Genomic DNA, 18,742 nt, shown 5'->3' with positions numbered 1-18,742 from the left:
TCTCTTTCTTTTGAAACCGCTTTATATTTTGAGACCATTCCAACCGCGAGGTTGTAATGTAAACAGAACAAACATTAGGCTAAACAGAGACGTGAACATAGTGAAATAAAACAACATAGAATGATAATTTGATTGTTTCAGCACACTCCGAAGAGACCCAAGGTTAGTGTTCATGGAATATGTTATCAATGTGCCTTAAAGTAATTTTGGACTGTAACTAGCCTAGATAATCTCACTTGCTAAGTTGAGTAGGCTAAGTTAGTGTTAATTGACGTGAATGAACGACAAAATACTTCCACACCAGTGATTTCAAAGTAGCAAGAGGGGCTTCGATTTGTAGGTTGATGTGTATATTTTAATTGGCTGCAGCCTAAAATTAGAGGACTGTTGACTCAGCATGTGGGTGTGGGTTTGTGCATCTTGGCATACATGCTGGACGTGACATTGGGGGTGTGGCTGCATAGTCGATTCTACTTTTGAGTTTGAAGTTCGAGATTCGTAATTTCGTTCGATTTTGATCTAAAATCGAAATCGTGACAACCCTAATGTTATATGAGCTTCAAAATAAAAAAGCCTAACAAAAGACAGCTATTGCTAGGATGTGCAGATTTTGGTGTTGAATGATGACAGTCAACAAATAATTCGATTTTTATTTTTACAACACAAGTAGAAAATAAGCCACCTTAACACATATGTCACTGCTGTCATATTACATCAATGTATGCATTTCATGGCATTTTGAGCTGAAAGGTCTACTTTTTTGGTTTTCAAAACCAGCCAGCCAGCTTGGAGACAACACCTGCAGCTCCAGACACAGCAGCAGGCGTTTCAATCATCTCAGGGAGCTGCTATTCCAACAGCTGGACTTGTTACGAAAGCTAAGCCACCTGCAGCTCCCAAACCTAGTGTCCGCTGTATTTAGACGTTTTGCGATCATTTCATCTCTTTCCCTGGCATTCTGCTTTCTCTGGGCTTCTGCAAACAGTTCACTAGTGTAAAAGCCCTTATTCCATTCCAACATTTCATCAATTTTCTCTAACAGACTTTTGACCTGTGAGATATCGTCTTTTCTGTTGACAACATATCCAGTCTCGCACTTGGCAACAATCTCCTTCAGTGTAGAACTATTGTTGATGTATCTGGTTACAGGTATGTCTATATGATCTTCACATGTGAAGAGGATGATTGTGTATTTAAATGTGTGTTTCCCAAAGTTGTCTTCGACCCACTGGACAACATTTCTTTCTTCATCAGTTATTCTTGCCCCAAGTTTCATAACCAGTAGGAAAGCATGAGGACCCGGCAAAGAAAACACCAAACATTTATCTATCTCCTCTTTCAGTTGCTTATTAGTCATTTTAGTGTCAAAGATCCCTGGAGTGTCAATGACTGAGAGGTATCTTCACTGAGAGGGCTCTCCCTCCAGCATGCTATTGTTACAGACTCAGCAGATGCTTCATTATGGAACAACTTCTCTCCAAGGATGGTATTGCCAGTGGCACTCTTGCCTGATCCAGTTTTCCCCAAAAGTACAATTCTCAACTCAGATGCCATGTCCTGATCATCTAAAACAACAAGAATCACCATCAGTGGTTGTAGTTGTAGTAATAGAAACAGGGTAGTAGTATTACTTTTTTCCCTCGTGTGTGTGGTTTATACATTGCATTACATGAGTAGATGTTATCACAATGACTATATTGGAGCTAGAGACATGCAGCCATAACATGCAGCCATGCTTGCCAAAATAACTCAATACTACTAAGTTTCACCTTTTACAGATTACAGTATGTTAAAGAAAGTATGAACATTAGAACAAGAACACATTTATCCCTAAACCTCAGGAGGATCCCACGAACATGTCTCACTATGAGCATTACCACACAAGCTCATAACAGCCACACTAGATTATATAAAAATGTTTAAGAGGTATTATATTGTATCAATCAAGGGCCAACCTAAACAGTGGCATGAAGTTATTTTTTTTCTCGCTGAAGTAATAATAACTTGATTTGAATTTGACTTGATTTTTTTAAGATGTTAAATGGTATAGATGCCTGTCTGTAGTTCAAAAATCTTCATTATGAGTAACTTTACTACCATAATGCAATACATAAACCACACATAAAAGCAAAGCAAAGTATAAAAACCTGTTCAAAATACCCAATGGTTCAAAAGCAACATACTTGGCCAGGTCATAGTTTCCATCCTACGAAACCAAATACCCTACTGTTCAATGTAGAAGTAATGTTGCAATCATAAAGTGATATGATTTTGAATACTCTCATATTGCACAGTTGTGTTTTCATGACACATTTTCAATACTTTCATTAATAACAATTCCATAGTGCCCTAATTTCACGAAAGACAATGCACTGCTTTTCTAAACTAGCACAGCTTGATTAGGTTATCTTTCACCAATTCCTCAGTGTCAGATCACCGCTGTCCAGTTGTAAATGGGAACAATGTATTTAGAATCGTATTTAGGCATGTTATTTGTAACTGTAATACTAATGAAAATGGTATGGGCTGCTTGTTGCCACTGAAGCTGTTTTAATATGGCTATATATTAAAAGAAGATATATATATATATATATATATATATATATATATATATATATATATATATATATATATATATATAGTAAGTAAGTAAGTAATTTTTATTTATAAAGCACATTTAAAACAGTGCAAAACTGACCAAAGTGCTGTACAGTGACTAGCTAGAATGAAAATAGATAAATAAATAAAAGCACGCAGTGCAAAACTGACCAAAGTGCTGTACAGTGACTAGCTAGAATGAAAATAGATAAATAAATAAAAGCACGCAGTGTACAGTTGCAACACTGACAGCATTGATTAATAAGATACATAAAGTGAGCTAAGAGCAATTTAGATACATAAAGTAATTAAAACAGTGTCTTAAAGGAAAGAAGAAGCTAAAAACTAAGGGGCAAAGGCTAAAAGTAAACATAAAGTACAATAAAAGCAAGATAAAAGAAATGAAGATCTAAGAGGCAAAGGCCAATGTATATAGGTAGGTTTTAAGTCTAGATTTAAAAGCAGCAGTCGTGGGAGCAGATCTGATATCGGGAGGTAAACCGTTCCAGAGGCGTGGAGCTGCAATTTCAAAAGCACGATCCCCTTTTTGCTTCAGGTGGGACCGGCCTACATGGACAAGATCTTTGTCAGTAGACCTGAGGGGCCTGGATGCAGAGCAATGCTGTAGCATGTCTGAGATGTATATAGGGGCCTGGCCATGGAGGGACTTAAAAACTAGGAGGAGCATTTTAAACTGGATTCTAAAACAAATAGGGTGCCAGTGCAGAGAGGAGAGGACAGGGGTGATGTGTTCCTGCCTCTTGGTGCCTGTTAAAAGCCGGGCAGCAGCGTTCTGCACCAACTGCAGGCGGGCAAGCTGGTTCTGGGGGAGGCCAAAGTAAAGTGTGTTAAAGTAATCCAGCCGAGATGTAATAAATGCATGGCTAACTGTTTCAAAATCTTTAAAGGACAGCGAGGGCTTGAGCCGGGTGATCACTCTCAGCTGATGGTAGCTATTTTATATATATAATGTTCTTACCTGAATGATGTTCTTTTCTGTACATTGTAATCTTCTACACAAGTCCACTGCATACCGTCTAAAGGCAAAAAACCCACAGATATATTAATTGTAGTGATACACCATATTATAGTGTTGTATCCATGACATTGTTTTATCCATAACACCCACTAATGCAGTGTTCTTCTCTGTACTTACAGTAAATCTTCTCTCTGTCTTTGGTTCTTCCATTCAATGAAAGGTTGAATACATGACACCTGAATAATGTAAAACCTGTAGATCCACCTTGGGCATGCTCTTCTTTGGAGATACCTGGCAAGTTATTGAATTACTGGTATTGATGAAGATATGGAGTTTGCCTCTTTTCCCAGATGTGTCACTGTTTGCACACAGGCACAAATGCACACATGCCTGCTGGCACCCACTCACTCACTCACACACACACACACACACACACACACACACACACACACACATTTCCACATTATCAAGTTAAGGGCCTATGAAAAGTCAAAACCTTTTTAGATAATGATAAAAATACTTCTACTGATAATAATAATACAAGTCCAAGGACACTACAATGTGGGTCTAATTCAATTCAAAGAAACAACTTTTCAACCTTCAAAGCATTTCTGCTGACATCCACATTCTTCCACATTATTTACTGATTAGAACTGTCATGAGCATTCTCTCTCCCTGGCAACACCTTAATTGATTCAACTCTCTGCCACTCTGCTCACTCTCTCTCTACTCTGCCTAACGAGCTCCACCTGGCTCCGCCCTGCTCCGCTCTTGTTACCTGGCCAGCTGCGCTGCATTTCCCACTCACCATCCTCACCTTGCCCCACTCTGCTCTAATTACTCTGCCAGCTGCACTGCATTTCTCCACTAACCTCTCCCAGTATATAAAGCCCTGTTTTTCAGCCAAGCCCTGTCAGATCGTCTTCAAACCTGGACCAGTAACCTGCCTGCCTGTCTACTCTCTGACTCCTACCTGTGATTCGGATCCTTTCTTGACTGCCTCCCTGTTCTACCGCCCCGGTTATCCCGACCTGCCTTCCGGATCTTCTCGATTACTCTCCGATCTTCAGCCCCCCCGGTAACTCGAATCTGCCTTCTGTCCCTCACCACGTTTAGTGCCTAGCCCTGGTCTGTACTACTGCCTGCTGTTCACCTTGCTGTTGTGTGTGTGTTCCCCTGAGCCCCGAGAACCCCTGACACCCCTGGCACTCCTAGCACCCCTGGAACCGGAACCTCCAAGACCTCACGTTCTCTCACTCCTCTTCCCCCCTGAACCCTTCAATAAAAAGACTCTGAATTTGAACTTGCGCTCTTGGGTCGTCTTCTGTCCGTGACAGAACGATCTGACCATCATGGACCCAGCGCATTCCCTGACCACTATGGAGGAAGGGCCCGAGATGACTGCCCTACAGCGACTGGAACACACTGAGGGAGACTTCAATCGGATGGCTGGCGACATCGCTTCCCTTCTCCAGCTAGGCAACCAACAACAACAGCAATCCAACCAGCAGCGACAACAGTTCCAACTGCAGCAACAACTGCTAGCCCAAGCCCTGCAACTACTCTCAAACCTGGCTACTCCACCTGCACCCACCCCTGGTTCTTCTGTTCCTGTACCACCGGCAGTGCTGCCACCAGATCCCCACGCTCCTGAACCAAAGATTGGGAACCCGGAACGTTTCGATGGAGACCAAAAGCAAGTAAGACCATTCTTGAGCAGCTGCCGAATCCAGTTCGCACTACAGCCCAGGACCTTCTCAACGGAGGGAGCCAAGGTGGGGTATGTCATCACCCATCTCACCGGCCGAGCTCGGTTGTGGGGAACGGCGGAATTCGACCGGCAAACCCCAGCCTGTGCCTCCTTCAGTGCCTTTGAGGAGGAGATGTTAAAGGTCTTTGATCTAGGCTCGCCAACAGCCGAAGCGTCACAAGCTCTGCTCACCATCCGTCAGGGCAATCGGACAGTGGCAGACTTCTCCATTGACTTTCGTACCCTGGCCAGTCAAAGCTCGTTTAACTCAGAGGCACTGGTGCAAGCCTTCCTCCACAGCTTGGCGGACTATATCAAAGACGAGCTTGTTTCTCATGACCCGCCCTCAACGCTTGATGCCGCCATTGACCTTGCCGTCCGCATTGACCGCCGTATACAGACCCGGAGGAGGGAGAAGGGGCGTCTCAGTCAACCTGCCATCCGCACTCGGGTCGATACCTCCTCTGTCCAGCCCCTGCCTGTCAAGTCCCAAGGCCAACTCAATCAGCCTGAGGCCATGGAGATTGGCCGTGCCTCTCTGACTCCCGAGGAGCGTCGGCGCCGTCTAACCTCCAACCTTTGCCTCTACTGTGGTGGTGAAAATCACCGTGGTCGCCACCTGTCCGGCAAAGGCCGCAGCTCACCAGGTGTAGGGGAGATCCGGGTGAGCTCAACAAGTCTTCAGTCTCCCTCCATCCGAAAACCCCTGCTTCATCTCCGCCTTCAGCTTTCCGACACGACTCATACGTTGGCCGCCCTTGTGGATTCTGGAGCCGAAGCAAACATCATGGACCCTGAGCTTGCACGGCAACTGGACGTGAACCATCATCAACTGGCACAACCCATTCCTGCACAAGCCCTGGATGGACATCATCTGGGCAAGGTCACTCACATCTCAGCCCCTGTGACAATTCTGCTGTCAGGAAACCACCAAGAGTCCATCCAGTTTCACCTTCTACACTCACCTGGCCAACCACTCATTCTCGGATACCCGTGGCTCCGTCAGCACAACCCCCACATCGACTGGGAGACAGGGACAGTCCGTTCGTGGGGAAGGAGTTGTCACCAGACCTGTTTAAGGGGGGCCACCCTGCCCGTTCACCGGGAAATATCTAGCGCTACCCCCGACATATCCAATGTTCCGACCTGTTACCACAGCCTGAAAGAGGTGTTCAACAAATCCAAGGCGACATCTCTACCCCCACACAGACCCTATGACTGCGCGATTGATCTCCTGCCTGGCACAGCCCCTCCCAAGGGTCGTCTGTATTCACTGTCAGCCCCGGAAAGAAAGGCCATGGAAGACTACATTAATGACTCTCTTGCCGCCGGGATAATCAGACCGTCTTCTTCCCCCGCAGGAGCGGGATTCTTCTTCGTCGGAAAGAAGGACGGTTCTCTTCGTCCATGCATAGATTACCGGGGTCTGAACGACATCACTGTTAAGAATCGCTACCCACTGCCCTTACTTTCGTCTGCCTTCGAACTGCTGCAGGGAGCCACCGTATTCACGAAGCTGGACCTTCACAATGCCTACCATCTGGTGCGGGTGAGAGAGGGAGACGAGTGGAAGACTGCGTTCAACACACCAACCGGCCACTATGAATACCTCGTCATGCCATTTGGCCTCACCAATGCCCCAGCAGTTTTTCAAGCCCTAGTGAATGATATCCTCAGGGACATGCTAAATACATTCGTTTTTGTGTACCTTGACGATATTTTAATATTCTCAAAGACTCTGTCAGAACACACGCACCATGTCCAGTTGGTCCTGCGCCGCCTGCTGGAGAACTCTCTTTTCGTGAAGGCAGAGAAGTGCGAGTTCCATGCCAAGACCGTTTCATTCCTGGGGTATGTGATCAACGAGGGCAGCATTCAGATGGATCTCACGAAGGTGTCGGCTGTCACGTCCTGGCCAGTCCCTGAGTCTCGGAAGAAGTTGCAACAGTTCCTGGGCTTTGCGAACTTTTATAGGAGGTTCATCCAAAACTATAGCACAGTGGCTGCACCACTCACGGCGCTAACCAGCACTAAACAGCCGTACCAATGGACAGCAGCTGCTGATAAGGCCTTCAATAGCCTCAAGACACGTTTCACTTCCGCTCCCATCCTCCAGATGCCAGATGCAGCAAGGCAGTTTGTGGTGGAGGTAGATGCTTCGGACGTGGGAGTGGGTGCAGTGCTTTCTCAGAGAGCAGCCGAGGATGGCAAGATGCACCCCTGTGCCTTCTACTCCCGTCGGCTAACCCCAGCCGAATGCAACTACGACATTGGGAACCGCGAGCTGCTGGCCGTCAAGCTCGCCCTTGAAGAATGGCGGCACTGGTTAGAGGGGTCAAAGGAACCATTCGTAGTGTGGACAGACCACAAAAACCTGGAGTATATCCAAACAGCCAGGAGGCTGAACTCCCGTCAACAGCGGTGGTCTCTGTTCTTTACCCGCTTCAATTTCACGCTCTCCTACCGCCCGGGATCTCGCAACATCAAACCTGATGCCCTTTCCCGGATGTTTCAGAAGGACGAGATCACCGCCATGCCAGCTCCCATTCTTCCCAGCCACTTTGTCGTAGCGGCCCTCACCTGGGAGATCGAGAAGCAGGTCATGGAGGCTCTTCGGAACCAGCCAGGCCCAAGCACCAGCGCCCCCAACCGTCTGTTTGTTCCAGCAAACAGGGGGCACGAATCCCGTCTGGCCTGTCATCCCGGCATCACTCGCACCCTTCATCTGGTCCGCCAGCGGTTCTGGTGGCGGCGGATGAGACGGGAGGTCCAAGAATTCATCCGAGCTTGTCCCACTTGTAACCGAAACAAGACCCCCAACCAGCCTCCTGCTGGGTTGCTGCAACCCCTACTCGTACCCAAGCGGCCCTGGTCCCACGTTTCACTGGACTTTGTTACGGGTCTTCCGCCCTCTGACGGACACACAGTCATCCTTACCATTGTTGACCGCTTTAGTAAGATGACCCACTTCGTGCCTCTTCCTAAACTACCCTCTGCTAAGGAGACCGCCCAGGTGGTCCTGGAACATGTGTTTCGTATCCATGGCCTACCCCAGGATATAGTGTCAGACCGGGGGCCGCAATTCTCAGCAACCTTTTGGAAGGAGTTCTGTCATCTCCTTGGGGCCACCGCCAGCCTATCATCTGGATTCCACCCGCAGTCAAACGGCCAAACTGAACGCATGAACCAGGAGCTGGAGAAGGCACTGAGGTGCATGGCCTCCCAAGATCCCCGGGCCTGGGCTCAACACCTGCTCTGGGTGGAATATGCCCATAATTCACTCACCAGTTCCGCCACCGGGCTCTCCCCCTTTCAGTGTGTCTACGGGTATCAACCCCCACTGTTTGCCAGCCAGGAAGCGGATGCCACCTGTCCGTCTGCCCTTGCGTATGCCCGCCGCTGCCGCCGCACTTGGGCCCAGGCTCGCACTATGCTCCTGAAGTCAGGAACCAGCTACGCCGTCGGTGCCAACCGACGGAGGGCCCCAGCACCTACTTACCGGGTTGGTCAGAAGGTCTGGCTGTCTGCCCGGGATCTGCCGCTGCGGGTTGAATCACGAAAGCTGGCCCCTCGCTTCATTGGTCCTTTTCCTGTGCAGAAAGTCATCAGTCCAACGGCGGTTCGGCTTCAGTTGCCCACTTCCATGCGGGTCCATCCCACCTTCCACGTCTCCAAGGTCAAGCCGGTCCATGAAAGTCCCCTGGTCCCTGCGGCTCCGCCGCCGCCTCCTCCGCGCCTCTTAGATGGCGGTCCTGTCTTCACCGTCCGGCGGCTGCTCCGCTCTAGGCGACGGGGTAGGGGTCTCCAGTACCTCGTTGACTGGGAGGGATATGATCCGGAGGAGAGGACCTGGATCCCGGCCAGGAGGATAGTGGACCGGACCCTCATCACTGACTTCCACCGACTACATCCTGATCAGCCTGCAATCCGTAGGGGCCGTCCCAGAGGGGTCCCTAGCCGTCCTGCCCGCCCGGCTTCCTGTCCTGTGCCTGACCCTGATCCTGTCTCAGTACCTGTCCTGTCTCCCGACCGTGACCCTCCAGCTCCTTCTGAGGATGAGGATGCTCACTCGGACCGCTCGGAGGAGTTCTGACCCGCCGCCTGCTCCCCTCCACCCTCCCTGCATGATGTTGTTCTTGGGACTTCTGGGGCCGTCCCTTAGGGGGGGGGTCCTGTCATGAGCATTCTCTTTCCCTGGCAACACCTTAATTGATTCAACTCTCTGCCACTCTGCTCACTCTCTCTCTACTCTGCCTAACGAGCTCCACCTGGCTCCGCCCTGCTCCGCTCTTGTTACCTGGCCAGCTGCGCTGCATTTCCCACTCACCATCCTCACCTTGCCCCACTCTGCTCTAATTACTCTGCCAGCTGCACTGCATTTCTCCACTAACCTCTCCCAGTATATAAAGCCCTGTTTTTCAGCCAAGCCCTGTCAGATCGTCTTCAAACCTGGACCAGTAACCTGCCTGCCTGTCTACTCTCTGACTCCTACCTGTGATTCGGATCCTTTCTTGACTGCCTCCCTGTTCTACCACCCCGGTTATCCCGACCTGCCTTCCGGATCTTCTCGATTACTCTCCGATCTTCAGCCCCCCCGGTAACTCGAATCTGCCTTCTGTCCCTCACCACGTTTAGTGCCTAGCCCTGGTCTGTACTACTGCCTGCTGTTCACCTTGCTGTTGTGTGTGTGTTCCCCTGAGCCCCGAGAACCCCTCACACCCCTGGCACTCCTAGCACCCCTGGAACCGGAACCTCCAAGACCTCACGTTCTCTCACTCCTCTTCCCCCCTGAACCCTTCAATAAAAAGACTCTGAATTTGAACTTGCGCTCTTGGGTCGTCTTCTGTCCGTGACAAGAACATCAATTGCACAGTACATGTGAGGTATTCCTTCATTAATTAAGTTCAATGTGCACTATACATGTCCAAATTTACTGAACAATAATACTGCCATTCGAAACAATACAAATATTTAGCAATGTACTGATACGTATTTCAGTTGATACGTTACATCAGGATTTCTTTACGTATTTCATTGGCTGGGTTAAAACTCGAAATCAGAGTAGTTTTGGTTTAACCCGAGTTTAACTTGGAATCAGCTAATCTTGTGTGAGTCGTTACACAGCAATCAAATTCAACTTTGTGCTCAGCTGCGTGTTAAACTCCAAAACCTTGGTTTTATGGAGTATGGTTTTAAATCGCAGCACAGCTAAACTCGGGTTAAACCAAAACTACTCTGATTTCTAGTTTTAAAGGAGAATTCCGGTGTGATATTGACCTAAAGTGTGTTGAAACATGATACAGAGTGTGAACGTATGTCTCATAGCCCATCTTGGCTTGTCCCCTGCACTCCAAAATCTGGCGCTAGTTAGCCGATGCTACCAACAGCTTTTTCAATGGTGGTGCTTCGGCATCGGGCTAGCCATGCAAATAAATCACTGTTTTACACCATTTACGAGGCTCAATGTATCTCCACACTTCATTGGTAGACTTCCGAGGGCCCTGACATTTAAAACGAGACATTGAGAACTTTAAAAAAGCACTGGTAGTTTACTTACAAGACGATTTATACAGACAGTATCTTCACAAAGTTTAGCGTTTGCAGCCATCTTGAATTTAGTCACGATAAGTCGAGCGACGAGTAAGAATGAACAGGTATGATAAGGGATCAGATTCCAAAAATAATTCCGTGGAAATGCATGGATTCCAGTTGCTGCTACTGGAAGAAACTAGAATCCATGCATTTCCACTGAATTATTTTTGGAATCTGATCCAAAAGTAAATCTTCTGGATCCTCTGGGCTGGGCACAGGAGCAGGCGCCTCTGGGCCGGGCACAGGAGCGGTCGCCTCTGGGCTGGGCACAGGAGGCGGGGCGTTGGGCAACCAGACTAGCCAACACCTGGAGCCACGTCTCTTCCTGGAGGGAGTCTTGATGGCAAGCTTAGTTCCCAAAAATGGCAACTCTGCGAGACCACAAAAGACCTGTTCTGGAAATACGTGCATTAACCCATTCGACTGTCAGACAATGCTATCTGCTTCGAGTAGGCCTATTAGGTAGGACTGTACAGTCCTCAGTAGGTCTGCAACTTTCAGGCAGTTCTGAGTTCGAATCTAGGCAGGAGCAGAGCCTATTATAATGAGCGCATACGGGGAGTAAATCGACTGTTACGCGCTGTTACAACTGTAGGCTACAATGGTCGCAATACAGAAATATGTGCGTGTTAGTTTAGTTAGAGATTATTGTTATTATTATTATTATTATTATTTTACCTTACGTTACCTACACCAAAGCTGAATAAAATTATGCAAGATCAAAGTAACCTAAGGTAGCCTATGGCTCTAATGGTTCCCATCCCCAACACACACACTTACATCATCACTGTCATCACTTCACATACATACAGCACACTGCTTGCTACAGTAAGCCTCCTCTACATACTTGCTGCACACTGCCCCCCCCCCCCCCCCCCACATACACAGCACATTGTCTTCAGGATCTTCTCCAACACACATCCTCTACATACTTACAGCACACTGCCCCCACCTACCCACACACACACACAGTCACTGCTCCACTCCCCTCCCGCCCACACACACATCTTCACTGTCATCACTCACATACATTACATACAGTACTCTGCTTGCAATAGTAAGTCCCTGCCCCCCCCCCCCCCCCCCTACATACACAGCACATTATTTCATCAGGAAGCTTCTCCAACACACATCCCCAACATACTTACAGCACACTGCCCCCCCCAATACACAGCACATTGTCTCATGAGGAAGCTTCCCCAACACACATATTGCACACTGCCCTCTCCCCACATACACAGCACACTATCCCATCTCCCCTGTCATCCCCCCAACACACACACCAAGACCCCTGGCAGTTGGGTTAGCCCCTTGAGCCGTGGATCTGCCCAAGGTTTCTTCCTTGGTAAGGGAGTTTTTCCTTGCCCCTGTTGCTCTTGGGTGCTCCTTGTTGGTGCCCCCCACCCAATCCCAATCCTCCCCCACCTTTTTTATGCAGCCCTTGCCACCCTATTAATGCACAAATAGGCTGACACCAGACATAATTTCACTGCATTTCTTACTTCCAGTAACTATATGCATGTGACAATAAACTTCCTTGTATCCTTGTATCCTTGATTTTTGTTTTTAGATCATTTCAAACAAATCATTAGTCTAACGTGACGGCATCACCTTTGATGAACATTTATTTCCTTTCGTCTATATTTGACGATGAGGGATTAACATGAATGTCTATCTGACGGACCCCCACGTCGGAAAACAATGCAGAAGGTACACTTTTCTCATTGGAATTTGACGCCAAGGACCCTTGACCATGCGTCAGACCTTTGACGAGTAGGGAGTGAGACTGGGTTGGCTTTGTCCATGTGTCTGATACTTCCCACCCTGAGTGTGATGACTGAGAACAATGGCCGCCGTATGACTATGGTCAATTAAAGTCTGATTATTACACGGCAAAGCAAAGGAAACCGAGGCTCCGTTTAAAAAGAAGCTCACTAGTTCAGCTTGTCGTACAACTTTCGTTGGCCCTATAACAGTGATAGCATGGACAGTTAGCTTGTTTACAGTTGATTCCATTGTTGCAAAGCCTGCCTCCAGGCTAAACCGTCGTCCTACTATCGTTGTTATAGTTACCATTCATAAGCATTGATATGGAACAGCGATTAAACTTTTTTTTACCAGATCTACTTCATAGGTGTCCCGTTATTCAAAATTAAAAGCCACCCCGCCAGCCAACCAGAAAAGAGTATTTCTTCTCTCCGTGTGATAAAGTCTGATTATTACACGGCTCTTCATAATGCTGCAGAATGCTCCATTCACTTGAATGGGCTTTTTGCATTGGAACTTTCAAAAGTGAAAGCAGACGGTTGATCAGCTGTGTTAAAGAACATTTGATTAAAGTTCAGCGTGTGTTGTATGACCTGAGCTACTGTACTTCTGTGCCAAATTTGGCGCTTTTAGATGAATTTGTGGGAAAGTTCATGAAAAATGATGAAGAGGCTGTCCATCTCCCGGTGTCCTGCTTTACCATTGGTAAAATGTTATGCATGCATTACATAGCCCAAGAAAGTCTCAGAAATACATGTATTGCTTTAGTTGAAGCTTACAGTATATGGGGAGCGGAAGTCATGGTACTGTTGACGTCAGCGTCATGTTTTTGGAACATCTATTTTTATAATAGCTCTCAGAAGACTGCTATCTATTTAAACATGCATGTTTACAAAATCTCAACATCATTTTTCTTTCAGTCATATTTCCTGTTACCGCACACTCAAATGTGAGAAAAGCGCTATATTAGGTGCTGTCCTATCGCTGTGCTCTCCTCAGCTTCAGTATCTTTGAGAGCAAAAAAATCACCTGTTGCAGAGATTAGATTAGAATTTGTTTTCAGAAATTATATGTTCCATTTTGACACGCGCTTAACTGAGCGATGTCTTGTTAGCCGTTGCCTAGGAACAGCAGCTGCCTGTGTGTATTGTGAGGCGCGGCGTGATGAGGCGGCTGTAGCAGCGGCGGAGAGAAGCCTCTTGTAGACTCAGACAGAGACAGGAGGCCCTAGGGAGCATGCATGTTTGAGAGTGACACAAAGTGACACATGTGGTTCCAGATCCTACTGGCAGAGACACTGTTAATGACACAGGAAAAGAGAGAGAGAGGAGAGGAGAGGGGGATAAAGAAAGACGTAGAGAAGAGGAAGACAAAGTAGGTGTGTGTGCATGTTTGTGTGTGTGTGTGTGTGTGAATGAATGTTAAATGCAAAAAATAAACAGAGACGATAATAAACACAGATACACATAAGTTGACAAGACAAGGTGTCACGGTATGGAATTTGGCTCACTTGGGAAGCTGTCTAAAAGTTGTAATAGAAGATCGTGTTTCCTTTCCTTTCTGATTTATTCTACCTCCTGTTTGTTTGTGCATTTAAATTAAGAATAGTATCAATGATGGACAGTTTAACAGCTACACTAAGACAAATCTACAGTTTTTTTTTAATGGTTCTTTTGAAAATGCACTGTAGAATGTACATCTGAATGTCGGGATGTCAAAATCTGACAATCTAATTTGTGATACAGTATGTTATCTATTTATTTAGCACAGGAATAACTTGTTCTTTGAGCCAAATATAACCACCCCAATAACAAACCAATAACCCAATAACAACCTAAAAGTACTAATCAACCTTGAAGTCCAAGATTTGATTTTGTTGTTGACAGGATACCAGCCTTTTAGAGCTGCATTACTGGAAGCTTTTAAGGGGTTCTAAAAGCAACTGAATTACTGTCAACCAATTTTACTTTAGTGACTTCTACTTACTATCTACTTATAGTTCAGCAACTCAGAGGGTTTGCTGGTGTCCAGTGACTCGCACTAAAGTCAGGCAGGTGCCACAGTGACGCACAGCTCTACTTGGATGGGAGTGAAGGTAACTAAAGTAGCTGGGCTGCTAGCAGCTGCCATTATAAGCCCAAGGTGTTGTCAGTTTAACTGGATTACAGGATCCTTAATCAGCTTTGGCTTAATGGTACATGTATCAATGGTTAAGGGCAGTGGTGATGATGGCATTTATGAGGCAATAATGTACAGAAGGAAAAAAGATCGGCTCATACTAAATCTCAGATGGGAAGACCCTTATTAAAACGATCAAATCTCATTTCCTTTTCTGGTAAAGTGGAAGCAATAATGTAGGTCATTCATAAGGCATAGCATGGTAGACACATGTGTGAGTGCCGCACTACTGTCATTGCTTGTAGTGCTATTGCACTAAGGAATCAGGGCCCAGTTCCCCGAAAGTATCTTAAGCCTAAGAGCGTCGTAAAGTCCCTCTTACGAACGTCTTAAGATTTGCCGACTGTTTCCCGAAACCATCGTAGCTTAAGAGCGTCGTGAAAACACTCCAGAGCTCCAGAGTACTCGTTACCGGCTAAGAGCGTCTTAACAGTACTTCTCACTGAGGTCACCAACAGGACACACAGAGGAATTACAACTTAGAATACATAATCCAATTTACGTTCACATTCTTTATTGTGTTTACCTGTGATGAATCAGATTTTAGCGTGCAAAATAGCCTACATTTAATGGTCATAATAATGTGATGAAAAGCGGACAAAAATGCAATCAAGTTATGAAACGAGACGTTGCCAGAATAGTTTGACATTATCTTTGCTAAGTGAATATTTTATTAGGCCTATGAGGTAAAAAGCAGAGAAAGCAACATGTGGTTTAGTCTGTAGCCTACTGCATCAAAATCTAAGCCTACACATTTCCTCTCTTTCTTACTCGACTTCTTTCTTATCTTCAAACGTGTTCTTAAGTGACACCGCAAAAAATTATTGCATGGTGCAACAATCTAATCTTAAAATAATTACAATTATTTATGTCTCTGTGTGGTATATAACCTACTTGGGATGCTTACATGCAGATGTCAAAGTGTTTCTATTTTCGTATTGATGTGTAGAATCCGAAGTTTAAATGGTAGGCCTATAGCTGTGATGTGCAGTCACCTGACATCACCGTCAAATCAGAGGATATTTCAGAACTATTAACGTGGACAGCTCCCCTTAAGAGCATCTTAAGAGGAGTGCACGCGCGTTCACACTACGAGCATGTTCGGGAAACAGTCGGAAAAACCAAACGAACGATCGTAAGATGAATCGTAGAAAACCCTCGTAAGAGCGTGTCTCCGTCGTTATCGGGAAACGGGGCCCAGTACTTTAAAACAAACTACTGCCATTGCTTGTAGTGCTATTGTACTAAGGAATCAGTACTTTAAAACACACTACTGTCATTGCTTGTAGTGCTATTGCACTAAGGAATCAGTACTTTAAAACACACTACTGCCATTGCTTGTAGTGCTATTGCACTAAGGAATCAGTACTTTAAAACACACTACTGTCATTGCTTGTAGTGCTATTGCACTAAGGAATCAGTACTTTAAAACACACTACTGCCATTTCTTGTAGTGCTATTTTACTAAGGAATCAGTACTTTAAAACACACTACTGTCATTGCTTATAGTGCTATTGTACTAAGGAGTCTGTACTTTAAAACTTGGCCAACTGAAACATTCAAAATAATGTTGATTCTGATGGTGATTCTCATGGCTTGTTTACTGGCGCTAGATTGTGAAAGGATCTGATTTTCTGCAGACCTTGGAGTCCCAGCTCTCAATATCAGGGCCTGGAATCACAGCCGGTCAATATTTGGGTTACCTGTTCTACCTTACTTTTGTATGCACAACACATTATGATTGTCAACTCCAAATCACTTACAGTAGCAGCCTAAACTGCTCTGAAAAAATACATGTTTGGCAAAACACAAGCCTCCTTATCGACTCTTTTTTTTTATAGGGCACAGAGCCTCTTTTTTGTTGCTTTGTCAGATTGGTGATAACCTCTCAGCTTGACAGTCTGGGGCTCAGTGGACTGTAAGGAAGAAGAGGAAGAGGTTATACAAAGTTCATATTCCACTTGCCCTTGAAGGTATTTGTTGAAAAGACAGTTAACATCTCTTTTTTTTTCCCACCCTCTTTCAATTCCTCCATCATCATGCTCGTGCTCCTCTCCCCTCTCTCGTTCTGTATCTCTCTCTCAGTCTCCTTCTCTCTCTTACAAACACACTCTTTCCTTCTCTGCCTCCCCCGCCTCTCCTCTCTCTACAGCCTGCATGTTCCTCTGACTTACTGGAATACTGGATCTGATAAGCAATGCCGTTACTAACTAGATATCCTCATCCAATTTTCCTCTCAAAAGCCTTGAACGTGGAGCGGCTGATGCTCACTGCTGCATCATCCTGCCATGTCCCCCACCACCGCCATCGGCCCAATGCTGCACGATCAAAGATCTGATAACTTGAGCCTAATTTCCATTTGCGGTGGTTTTATTTATTTTTTTGAAAGCATCATTAGCCGCCCTTGGCTCTTAGGTATGTGAAGAACAAGCAAACAAACCCAAACCACAGCAGGAACAATAGTCACCTCAAACGTCAGCAGAGGAGTCTCAGTGCTCTCAGTTTTCACTCACCTCCCTCTCCACACACCACCTTGTGTACACACGCACATGCACACACACACACACACACACACATACACACACACACACACACACACACACACACACACACACACACATATACAGTACACACACACACATACAAACAAACGCACACACACACACATACAAACAAACGCACAAACACACACACACAAGCACACACAAGCACACAACACACACACACACACACACACACACACACACACACACACACACACACACACACACACACACACACAAAGCACATCCACATCCATATCCATATCTGTATCAGCTCCTTAGACATTGTAAAGTGATTAGTATGCTTAATGACCTGTGGACTTCCTGGCCGTCCCATCTTTAGGGGAACCCTAAGCCCCAAGCGTCCTCAAACTGAAGGTGAAAGAGAGTTAATATTGTGCCATTACAATCTGTCCCTTATGCTAATAGTTTATATTTCAGATAGTGTGTTGAATTTAATTTAATGATAACTTTGATCAGGATGAAATCATTTGGTCTAAATGTTTGGTTAGGTGCAAGGCTAGATTTCAGATAGCTGAGCCTTGAATACCTCAGTTACTTTACAAGCTGAAGAGGCTCTTATTGTTTCCCTGTTTTCCTTCAGAGTTTGCAGCACTTTGATCAGAACTGTTTTTCTTCTGTCAAAACTCAGTGCTTTGTTTTCTCAGTAAACAGCTCAAGGAAATGAGAGATTATTTTGTCTCTGGCAGCGATGTAGTTTTTGGTTACTTTATGTGTGTGTGTGTGTGTGTGTGTGTGTGTGTGTGTGTGTGTGTGTGTGTTTGTGTGTGTGTGTGTGTTTTTCTTTCATGTACGCATGTGCACATGTGTGTTTGTGCTTAGCTGGTTTTCTACTTGTCTGCTGTGTGTGTTTGTGTGTGTGTCCATGTCTTCCATGTACATGGTGTGTGTGCCTAAAGTCTATGTGACTGTGTTTATGCTTTATCTCATCTGTTTATGTTGTAATTAGTGAGCCTGTGGATATGGAAGTGCATTACATCAGTCTTGGTGCCTGCAGTCATTATGGAGCTCTTTAACATGTCATTGTCAGTGTGTGTGTGTGTGTGGGCATGATTTTAAGTATGACGATAACTTTCTTCATGAGCAGCAGGTCCACTGCCCCTTGGGTGAAATGCTAGGAACACTGGCCTGCTAGATCATTGTTTTTACAACCCGGATTCTGAAAAAGTTGGGACGTTTTGTAAATTGTGAATAAAAAAGAATGCTATGATTTACAAATCATGTCAACTCTATATTTAATTGAGAATAGTTCAAAGACAACATATCAACTCTCTTAAAACAAATGTGTTGAAAATAACACAACTTGCATTGTTT

At 45.7% G+C, this 18,742-nt stretch overlaps 1 pseudogene; it reads right to left on the bottom strand.

Annotated features, from left to right (window-relative positions):
* Positions 1 to 759: 759 nt before the first annotated feature.
* LOC121703240 overlaps positions 760 to 18,742 on the bottom strand; it is a 29,969-nt pseudogene continuing 11,986 nt past the window's right edge.

This window comes from Alosa sapidissima, chromosome 2, assembly GCF_018492685.1.
Source record: "Alosa sapidissima isolate fAloSap1 chromosome 2, fAloSap1.pri, whole genome shotgun sequence".
Lineage (NCBI taxonomy): Eukaryota > Metazoa > Chordata > Actinopteri > Clupeiformes > Clupeidae > Alosa > Alosa sapidissima.
The sequence above is the reverse complement of the archived record's forward strand: the minus strand, read 5'-3'. Positions and strand labels throughout refer to the sequence as shown.